Raw genomic sequence first — 10,181 nt, forward strand, 5'->3', positions numbered from 1 at the left:
TTGTACATAAAAAGTATTATTCAGATAACTTATTTTTTAATGCTACATTATACATGCATAATAGTACACAAAAATGTGCCACTGTACCATTAAAAGAGAGAAAATGTATCACTGAATCTCAAACTGCCCTCCGATATGCATGCAAAACACATAGGCCCTATGCACCTAAATGCACTCAAGAAAGTAAAAGAGAAATAGGGTACATTTAATATGAGGGCATGTTTGTAAAATCATGTTAAAATATGCGGCCGTAAAATACGGGCGTTACTTGGTAAATATTGGACGTGGTTTAGCAAATGTAGACTCGTATAATCAATTCAAACCAAAACACCTTGGAATCTGGGACAACATAAGATTGCACGATACATCCATGATCCATTGACACAATATCAATACAATTACGATCGCAGTCGCAGCAGTTTCTTCTTCCATGAATTTCTTCTCCAATTGAAAATCTCCAGTATCTTCAACCATTTTCAAATCTCACACTCTCTTTCTCTCTCCTCTGAAAATGGCGCAAAATCAACCATCAACCAAACCAGGCCTTCTGGAATTGGTCCCTCTCTTTGTCGTCCTTCTCATCGCTGCTCATGTCATAGCTTTGGTACCACCAATCGCACTCTTCTTGTTCATCTTCTTTGTTTCAATTTTCTCAATCTTACTTTGGTTGATATTTCTGTTTTAGGTGTATTGGATTTTCAGAGTTGCGACTGAGAAGCAGCAGCAATTTCCAGGAAGATCCAAAAAACACTGATTTTGCCTCCTTCTGCATTGTATGTTCCTCCGCTAACCCTAATTTTTTTGTATAATTTTACTTTTTTGTTTGAAATTTGTTGATTATTGAATATTTCATGTGTTTTGTATGTGTTAGTGTGTGATTGCTGTGAATTTGTTTTTGTTTCTCTGAGCAGTACTAGTATTTGTTAAATTGGTTCAATTTGTTTGATGTCTGTGACAAAATGCGCGTTGAATTCGTATGTTTCGTCAATGATGTGATCGAGTGATTTTGTTGAAATGAAACAAAATTTGAAGATTACTTTAATTTTATGAGATATGCTGCTTTTGCCTAGACTTTGATTTATGGCATAATTATAACTAACTATTGCTGCGTACTGAGATACTGAGTTGATTGGCTCGGTTAGCTTTACTTGAACGCGGAATGGTGCTCCCTGCCTCCCTCTGTCTCATTGCCATTAGTAATAAGAAAACAGGAAAATCTTAATTAGTTAGCCACTTTGCCCTGTAGAATCAATAAATCATGGTGTTGACCTGCTCATGCTAGTAATATTATCGATTATTTCATTAGTTGTTCTATAAAGCTTGAGATTCACTTTATGCTGATATTTGGGATTAGCCAACATCTATTTTCACAGTGCTAGTGTGTTCTGATAGAAACCCACACTTGTCTTTTCTAGGATTTTATTGGTGATTTCTTATATATGTAGTGATGATATGTTACATAGGAGAATGTGATTCTTTCATCCACTTATATCCTCATGTAACTGAAAATCTAGTTTCCGAACCTGAAATGGCTGCTATTCCGAGGTTTGATGGTCAAAAAGCTTATATCAGTATACTTCTCTACCAATTTCTGTTTAATAAGTAATAAAGGAATAGTGGAGTTACGGGTTAGCTTATATCAGTATACTTCTCTACCAATGGCTGCTATTTTGAGGTTTGATAGGTTTCATGAAGGTTGTAAGAGCTTTATCGGGTGCTAAGGTTGAAAGTTGGTGCCTTTGTGGAGGTTCACAAGGATGTATGCTTAGCAATTGATAGCAACACTTTAATAACCTCATGGCTCAGGCATGCAAAATCACTTTTTGCAAACACAGATTATATATTCTTGAATCTTGATAATAGCATGGTTTATAAGGTGTACTTGCCCACCCTATCGACCATACATGAATAACATGATGGAGATGACTCTGATAAGGTTTTGCGAGGCTTTGAGTCAGTATTTTGATTGTAATGAGCTAATGAATATGAGTCGATGACAGTGTCCAACTGTCCAATATATGGTTAATAGAATAGTAGTAAGTACTGTCTGTGTTTCTTTTGGAATGCTGTCTGATCAGCATAACCCAAATTGGTCTGATTTCCATTCCATCTCAGCCTGTTGCCGGACAGGAATTTAAACCCACTGGGCTTATACACAGTCTCTTGATGGCTTTTCTATATGAAAATTGAAAAATGGCAAGCAGCAGGTTGATGTTGATTTTTGTCAATATTGTTCTGTGAGATGACCTTTTAACTACCACAGATTATTCCTTGTCCCTGCCTTTTTGTTCTTCAGTAAGAGGGGAGTGATTTGCAAATGGCATAGGCAACTTGGCAGACTTGAACTTAGTTTCCTCCAAGGATTGTACAATCTAAAAAATCCGGAGGATGTTGGTCATCCATTATGATTTTCGAGGATAAAATTATTGACAATAGGCAGTTACTAAATTCAACGGCTCAGGGAACGAAGCTGTTTGGAGTTTTTCTTTCTGTCAAGATCCCTTCTCTGTGTTTGTTTGCCTGATGGAATTTCTGTTCCAGATTGTATTGACAAAGTGTTCTGCAAATCTATAATTGGAGGCAGATATGATGTGGCTTTTTAAAAATCCAACTTAACAAGAGAAGGCCAAGGATCTTTGTGATGGTTATCTTTTTTCAGTTTTCTTACCCAACTTCTCAGGGTAAAGACTCCTAACTTTAACTATGAAGTGAATTTTCATTTGGACAAATGAGGTATTCTTTATGCAATAACTAAGAAAGTAATACAAAACATAAATATATACTTTGGAATTTGGATCTCCTTCTACTTTTTCATGCCGCAGATACCCATATCATACTGATCTTACGAACTGTTGACAAAAAATTGTTTTGGTAGGGAGTCTATAATCATGGTGGGAATATCTCAGTAATTTGTGAACTGTATGTCAGCTTGTGGTATTGCCTTATGGTTTTGAACCTGAATTGAAAGTTGGTATAATATTAGCATGAAATAGAGATTATTTTGGAGAGCTTGAATTTATTAGTAGACTTACAGAGCTGTTGTAGCTGGCAAAATATCTAATATATAAACTTGAAATAGTTTGATAAGGGCCATACAGATTAATTTATACTGATTCATTGACATTTCGCCCTCGTGGATTTAGAAACTTACATGAATTTCAGATGGTACATGTTGACTATTTATGAATCCCTTTTTGAGAATAATTTTGGGATTTTTTGCATTTAAAGGAAAAGTGATAAGTAATAAGACTAATAACTAATGACACTATCATGTTTTCTTACACTGCTTCTACTTGTTTAATTATAATCGTACAGCATTCCTGCACTAACCTTTTCTCTGTTATACTTTATTATATTTTTCTGCCGAAACCTAGGGAAGCCTTATGACTGTACTGCATGTTTTAATTTGATGCAGTGGCTTAGCTGTTTTCTCTGCATTCCTCCCTTGTTTACACTGACCCTGTGCAGTCACTACCTCCTATGTTTGGAATTTTATAGTTTGCAAACCAAATTCTCAGTCTCGGGTACATTATTGAAATGTTAGTGTCTTCATTTCACCATAAGTAACCATGGCCCTATCTGATTCTGTGGACACTAGAAACTTCATTTTGGATCAAAAGCACAGAACTTTCTCAGTTTTCATTAAGTAGATGAGATTACATTTAGACTCCTACTAGTGCCAGCTACGAATACATGTTTCCAAAGTATCATATACGAAGTATATAGCATCATAGATATTGAATAGATTGTTGTTTCATTTCAATAAGAAATCACCCATTTAGGTATGGATCTTATAAGCCATCATTGCAAACACAAAATTATGTCCTACCGTTTGCTGTTTTAATGTTGATTTGTATTCTCAGCCTTTCTTTGTACGAAGTAATTGTTTTGATGTTATTTTGTGCAGAGAATGTAGTACATTTCTCTCATAAACTTGATGGTTATCCTGTGTGCAGCTCTACAACTAAAGGGTTGCTTGCAATCTTGCATTAATTTGCACTCAACAGGAAGAACGTGCCACTGATAGAGATAGTGCCAAACTTGAAGTTACCTTCAGAGAATCATTATTTTGTAGGTTATTGCTCTGTAAGGTGAAGTTCCAGAGTGGAAGTGTTGATGTTGCTGATATAATGGATTTGGAAACATTGAATGTAAAAATGTAAAATCTAACATTTGAGCAAGAATGCGTTTTAATCTATAAATTTTAATTCAAATAGTGTGTATCTCAGTACTCTGTAATCTCGTAAATACAATCTTGTAAACATATTTATTGATTTGTTGTCTACAATTTGGATACTCATAATCTTCCTAAGTTGAACTTGTTAAAACTTAATCCCTTTGGACTATCATACATTCATACTACATTATTCTTCGGATCCTTCCTATATAACACTATTTTTACCATGCAATAAAAACTTTACTGTTAAAATTTTCTTTTTCTTCAATTTTTTTATCCTTTAATAAAGTATCACAATAAGATTTATTTCGGACACATTGAAAATTTTGTATTGTATGTTGTTGTTGCCTTTGCATTGATCATGTATACATTGGCAAAATATGCCAGTAGATACTTGATGTAGTCATATTGATATTGAAATCTACAAGATTATAAACACTTTAGAAACATTAGCTATTTAGACATAATATTTCGTAGAAGTGTATGACCTATAAAGTAAAATGATACTTTAGACGTTTTGGGTTTATTTGTTTCATCTTATTTAAGCTATTTAATTTATTTTACTACCTTCGATTTTTTTTTTGTGCAACTTTGAAATATTTTATATCTCACAAATAATGCTCCAATGTTGCACATAAAAAAAATCGAAGGTAGGGCCTGTTCACATTTACTGAATTGAGCTAAACTGAACTGAACTGATTGGAGTTGAACTGAACTGAACTACACAGAACTGAACTGGACTGAGCTGAAATGAATATTTTATGAGAGAGGGAAATTAAGAGCTGAACTATACGGAACTGAACTATACGGAACTGAACTGGACTGAGCTGAAATGAATATTTTATGAGAGAGGGAAATTAAGAGCTGAACTGAATTGAACTGAACTGATTGGAGCTGAACTGAACTGAACTAAACTGAAATTAAGTAAATATGAACAGGCCCGTACTAGATAAAATACATTTTATCAAGTTATAATTAAGTAGAGAAAATATACAAGTTTATAACCTTTTGTAATTGTTTAACAAGGAACAAAAGCATTATATCTAGGGATAAATTCGATAAAACCGCCAACCGTGTTGGTAGATTTACTCAATTTTACCCCTATATTTTACTATTTTGCCCAAAATAAAAGAAATATGTTTATCAATTAAAGGAGATCAATTGAGTCATGCGGGATTTAAAAATACATTTTAAACTTGTCCAAACCCGTAATAAAATACTAGTAATTCTTGTTCGAACCCGCGTTATTTCTGAACTGGCCCGGATCGGGCTAGCGGGATGGGTGTATAAACAAAGTCAAATTCTTGGAGGCACACTGCATACAAAGAACACAATCTCTCCTAAAATAAAAATGGCGCAACATGAATCATCAACCAAAGCAGGATTTCTGGAATTAGTCCCATTATTTGTCGTCCTTCTCATGGCTGCTCATCTTATAGCTTTGGTACCAACCTCACTCTTCTTCCTTCTTCTTCCTTGCAATTTTCTCCAATTCTTACTATGATTGATCTTTGTGTTTCAGGTTTACTGGATGTTCAGATTAGCTACTGAGAAGCAGCAACCATTTTCTGGAAGATCCAAACAACACTGATTCTACCTCTATCTGCATTGTATGTTCCTCTGCTAACCCTAATTTCTGATTCAATTTTTTGTTGTTGATTCTTCAATTGAACTGAATCGTTGAGCTTTTGTGTTTGTGATTGTTTTGATTTAGTTTCGATTGCTGTAATTTCTTGATGTTAGTGGCAAAATGTGAAGCGAATTCGTTTGTTATTTTGATAAGGTGATGATTAATTTGTTGAAAAGAAATTAATTTTGGAGATTGGTTTAGTGTTTATAGGGTTTAATCTAGTTGATTTGTAACCAATTATGTTGCTTTTGTGCCTAGGCCTTGATTTATGGGGTAAATTTGATTGATTATTGATGCGGCATAACTAAATGATTAGTTTTGGACCTTTCGTAACTTCACTTTAGCTCAAATTGGTGCTCCCTCCATCTCAATGCTAATATACAATTAGTAAAAGAAGAGTAGACATCTGTTTTCTTTATTCAGTAAAAATTATCGTGTTGAACTATCCTTGCTAGTAGGCTTATATTGAGCAATCCATTTCTTTTTTCTGCTATACGTGAGTTTCGCTTTATGATGATAATGGGGATTAACAAATTGTCTTCACATTTCTAGGGTATTACTCGCATAAAGAAACCTATACTTTTCTAGTTGTCTTTTTAATTTTTCAAGCTAATTCATAATCGATGCACAGGAAGGAGTTCTAGTATCACCAAATTATTTTGATAGTATCAGAGTATTTAAATATTACTCAAAGGAGAAATGATCTGATTCCCTCCATCTCTTTAGTGGTTTATTTCAATGGCGAATATTCTCCAATTTACAGAAAGTGTCATATGTTTAACTCTTCGTGAAGGCTAGAGCATGGTACATGAGTAACAAATATATTTTGTATCTTAAATCATTATGGACATTGGAAACATTGCTGGTCGTGGATGTATCTCGTGCTTCAACACATGAGAGGTCTATTCTAGTTTATGATGGTCAACATTCAGCTTGTTAATGGAAGAATTACTAATGCCATGCTTTTCCTAAGTTTAGACAATGAATTCAGTTTCAAAAAACCCAGACAATTGAAGCTCAGATTATGAGGTTTTTAATGGTGAGCTTGATGATAGTTTCCTCCCCATTCTCTATGTCATTAAACATGGTAGTTTTCTAGACAATTATTGGATGGTATTAAGTCATTCCCTTCTAATTTAGTTACCTTTGATGAAGCATGTCTTCATTTTAAGTTCTGGATTATATTTCTTGGAATACATCACTCTAGTAGGCGGCAGGGAGGGCATTCCTTATAGCATAAACGTTACTTAGGCTAAGCTTTAAAAGCTGCAATTCTGAGATTTGATATTTTCACTGTCCAAGTGTCCAGCTGTTGGTCAAAAAGGCTTATTTACAAAAAAATTCCACCAATTTCTTTTCAATTGAAAATAAAGTGGATCGATGGATTTGGGGTTAGATAGATCCTGGGAAAAGATAAATGATTTGATAGATTACATGAAGGTTTTAACTTTTAAGAGCTTTATCAGGTACTCAAATTAGTAGTTGGTGCCTTAGTTGAGGACCTGAGGTTCATGACTCATATTTGTGTAATCACTTTTTTGTAAGAACAGATTATATAATCTTGTTTACACACTTAAAAGCATAGTTTGGAAGGTGTAATTGCCAACTGGGCCCTATCAACCATGCATGGTGGTGATGAAGTTCCATGAGGATTTGCATGGCTTTCAGTTAGCTGTTTGACAGTGATGACGATGAGTCAAAATGAGTTAGCGAAAACATTTAACACGCGCATAGTGGTTGTCTGTGTTTCTTCCGGAAAGGCTAGCTGGACTGCATTACCCAAATGTTGAGATGTTCTGCTTTCAAATTTTGAGCTATTATAGTTGAGAAAATCTCTAAAATAGATTGTATAGGATACAGATAACTATAATACCTATTTATTGACTTTTCTTTTGAATCTAGAAGCTTCCATGAACTTCAGACATTTTCTGTAAATTATCTATGAAGTTCTATTCTAAAATCCTAGGGAAATCATACATAAAGGGGAAAATAACAACAAAAGGCAATGCATTATTTGCAAGTATAGTTTGTTATGAACAATAGTTAAATGTTATATGCCTTGTGCGCATACCTGGAATGCTTACATATCTTTTGCTTAATCAAGTTCAGTTATGTACTTATGTAGCATTGCACTTATCTTAATTCCATATGTCTCCATGTCAAAAGTATATATTTGTGGCCTAATTCTTAAGTTTGGTTTCTGCCAAAACCTAGGGAAGTCCCGTGACTTTTCTTGTTTGCATACCTAAATTTGAGTTACATTATTGGATTATGCTACTCAGAGTCTTCAATTCATCATAAGATCTCACAGGCCGTGACGCATATCTGATTTTAAAAACACTTGAAGCTTCATTTTGGATCAAGAATATGGAAATTTCTCATCAAGTGGCCAAGGCCTTGTATTTAAAGTCTTACTTTGCCTACCGCAAATATACGAATCCAAGTAACATATAGACAGCATCAAAGATGTTATAGAACCAATTCATTCAAATAGTTATGAATCTAGTTAGGTATTGGCTCCTATCAACCACCATTGTAAACCAGAAAACACTATCCTCCTACCTTGTGCTGTTTTTAATGTTGGTTGATTTGTATAGTTACTACGGAGTATTTCTTTTTAAGGCTTGTGTAGAGAATGATAGACGTTTCCCTCATAACTTTGGTGGTTATCCTGTGTGCAGCTCTACCGTATTTGACTGTATATGCGCTGCTTGCTGCATACAATAGAAGAAATGTGATGAAGATAGAGATAATGTCAACCTGGAAGTTCCCTTCTGAGAATCATTGTTTTTATTGGTTATTGCTATCAGGGTGCGCGATGTTTTGAACTGGAATTCCGGAAACTTATTTATTGCTCTACATTTTTTTGGTGCTCTATGTATTGCTCTACATTCCAAGTGAATATAACACCATTTTTACCATATACACCACTTTTATGGACCAAATGTAAGTTGGCCTAAAATATACTCATCAACATTTTTCTCCAATATACTATCTCCGTTTCACAATGCAATTTTTTTACCACTAATTGTCGTATACATGAATTGATTTTTTTTTAGAAGTTATATTTTGAAAATATTTTGAGATATATTTACAAAAGTATATCATGTATCGATTGATATTACTGCATTATTTACATTTTTATACTGCAACAGTTTCACTAGGAGTTTCATTTTTGTTATCTAGAGCCTTTGAATGTTCATTGGCTTTTGCCTAACTTTACTATTGTAGCAATCTGATAATTAATTGGCTAATTTCTACACGTTTTGAATTTTTTGACAAAAGTGAAGCACATTATTAAATATATTGTTGCAATACAACTCTACAAGTGAGACATTGAGTTTGAGTTCTCAATCAATTCTTTGTATATAGACACAATCTTTTTGTATGAGAATAAATATTTTTAACTTTGAAAAAAAAAAACGTTAAGAATATACGTATCTTTTACATTGTATATATTTTTAAATCTTTATAACGCGACTATGTGAGTCTTGATCATCAATTGACTGTATAGATCTAACAAGAGTAATTTTCTTTGAAATTATAAAGCGTGTAGCTAAGCATATAATTTTAAATTTTTCAACATTAAAAACTTTGATTATGAGCTAATCCCATAATCAAACTAAAACAAACTTAACTACCCACAACAATGCATTTACGGAACATCACTAACATGATTAACATCTTCCAATTCACATAAAATCCTGCTAATTTATTTATTTAATTTCTTTTTTGGCAGAAGGATTAACAAGATAATAATACCCAATAGTAGTACCTCTTAATCTCTTATTCTCAAGCCGTTGCTAGATTTTGGTAGGCTTAAAAATAATACAATGACACTTTTCTTCGGAGTACTTGTATAATACTACGTATGTTCGGAGTACAATGACCCTTTTCTTCAGAGTACTTGTGCCAATTACAGAGTAAGACTTAAAACACGTATATACTATATTCGGAGTACTTGTACTATATGTTTTCTTATTTACAAGAAAAAACATCTACGACGACTACTCCTAATTGTTCCTAAGATTTAAAAAAATAACAATGATCAAATTAAAGACCGGTAATTTTAATCATACCATAAGTTAAACCGATTTTAGATTGGAAAATAAACAATTAACAGTCTTGAACTCTTAATCATATCATAGATAATACTACTCCAATTATAAATTAAAATAGCAATCGCACACCACCAAATTAAAGTGTTAAATTTGTAAATCTCTTAATATTGAAAGGTAAAATGTATCGGAGTACTTGTACAATATGTTATTGTATGACTCGTATCTATACGAAAGAACCTCTACTCCATACATCTTATCTAATCATTGTTTCTAAGATTAAAAAATAAACGATGAACAAATTAAAGACTGACAA

General features: G+C 33.4%; 2 long non-coding RNA genes across 2 annotated transcripts; both read left to right on the forward strand.

Annotated features, from left to right (window-relative positions):
* The first annotated feature begins 340 nt into the window (after window positions 1-340).
* LOC145584577 (uncharacterized) lies at window positions 341-4,331 on the forward strand. The gene is made up of 3 exons (XR_014100373.1): window positions 341-604; window positions 686-773; window positions 3,957-4,331. It is a non-coding gene; the product is annotated as an uncharacterized LOC145584577 (long non-coding RNA).
* Window positions 4,332-5,445: 1,114 nt separating this feature from the next.
* On the forward strand, window positions 5,446-8,794 carry LOC145584578 (uncharacterized). The gene is made up of 3 exons (XR_014100374.1): window positions 5,446-5,621; window positions 5,700-5,787; window positions 8,489-8,794. It is a non-coding gene; the product is annotated as an uncharacterized LOC145584578 (long non-coding RNA).
* Window positions 8,795-10,181: the final 1,387 nt, after the last annotated feature.

Source organism: Chenopodium album, chromosome 16, assembly GCF_948465745.1.
Source record: "Chenopodium album chromosome 16, dcCheAlbu1.1, whole genome shotgun sequence".
Lineage (NCBI taxonomy): Eukaryota > Viridiplantae > Streptophyta > Magnoliopsida > Caryophyllales > Amaranthaceae > Chenopodium > Chenopodium album.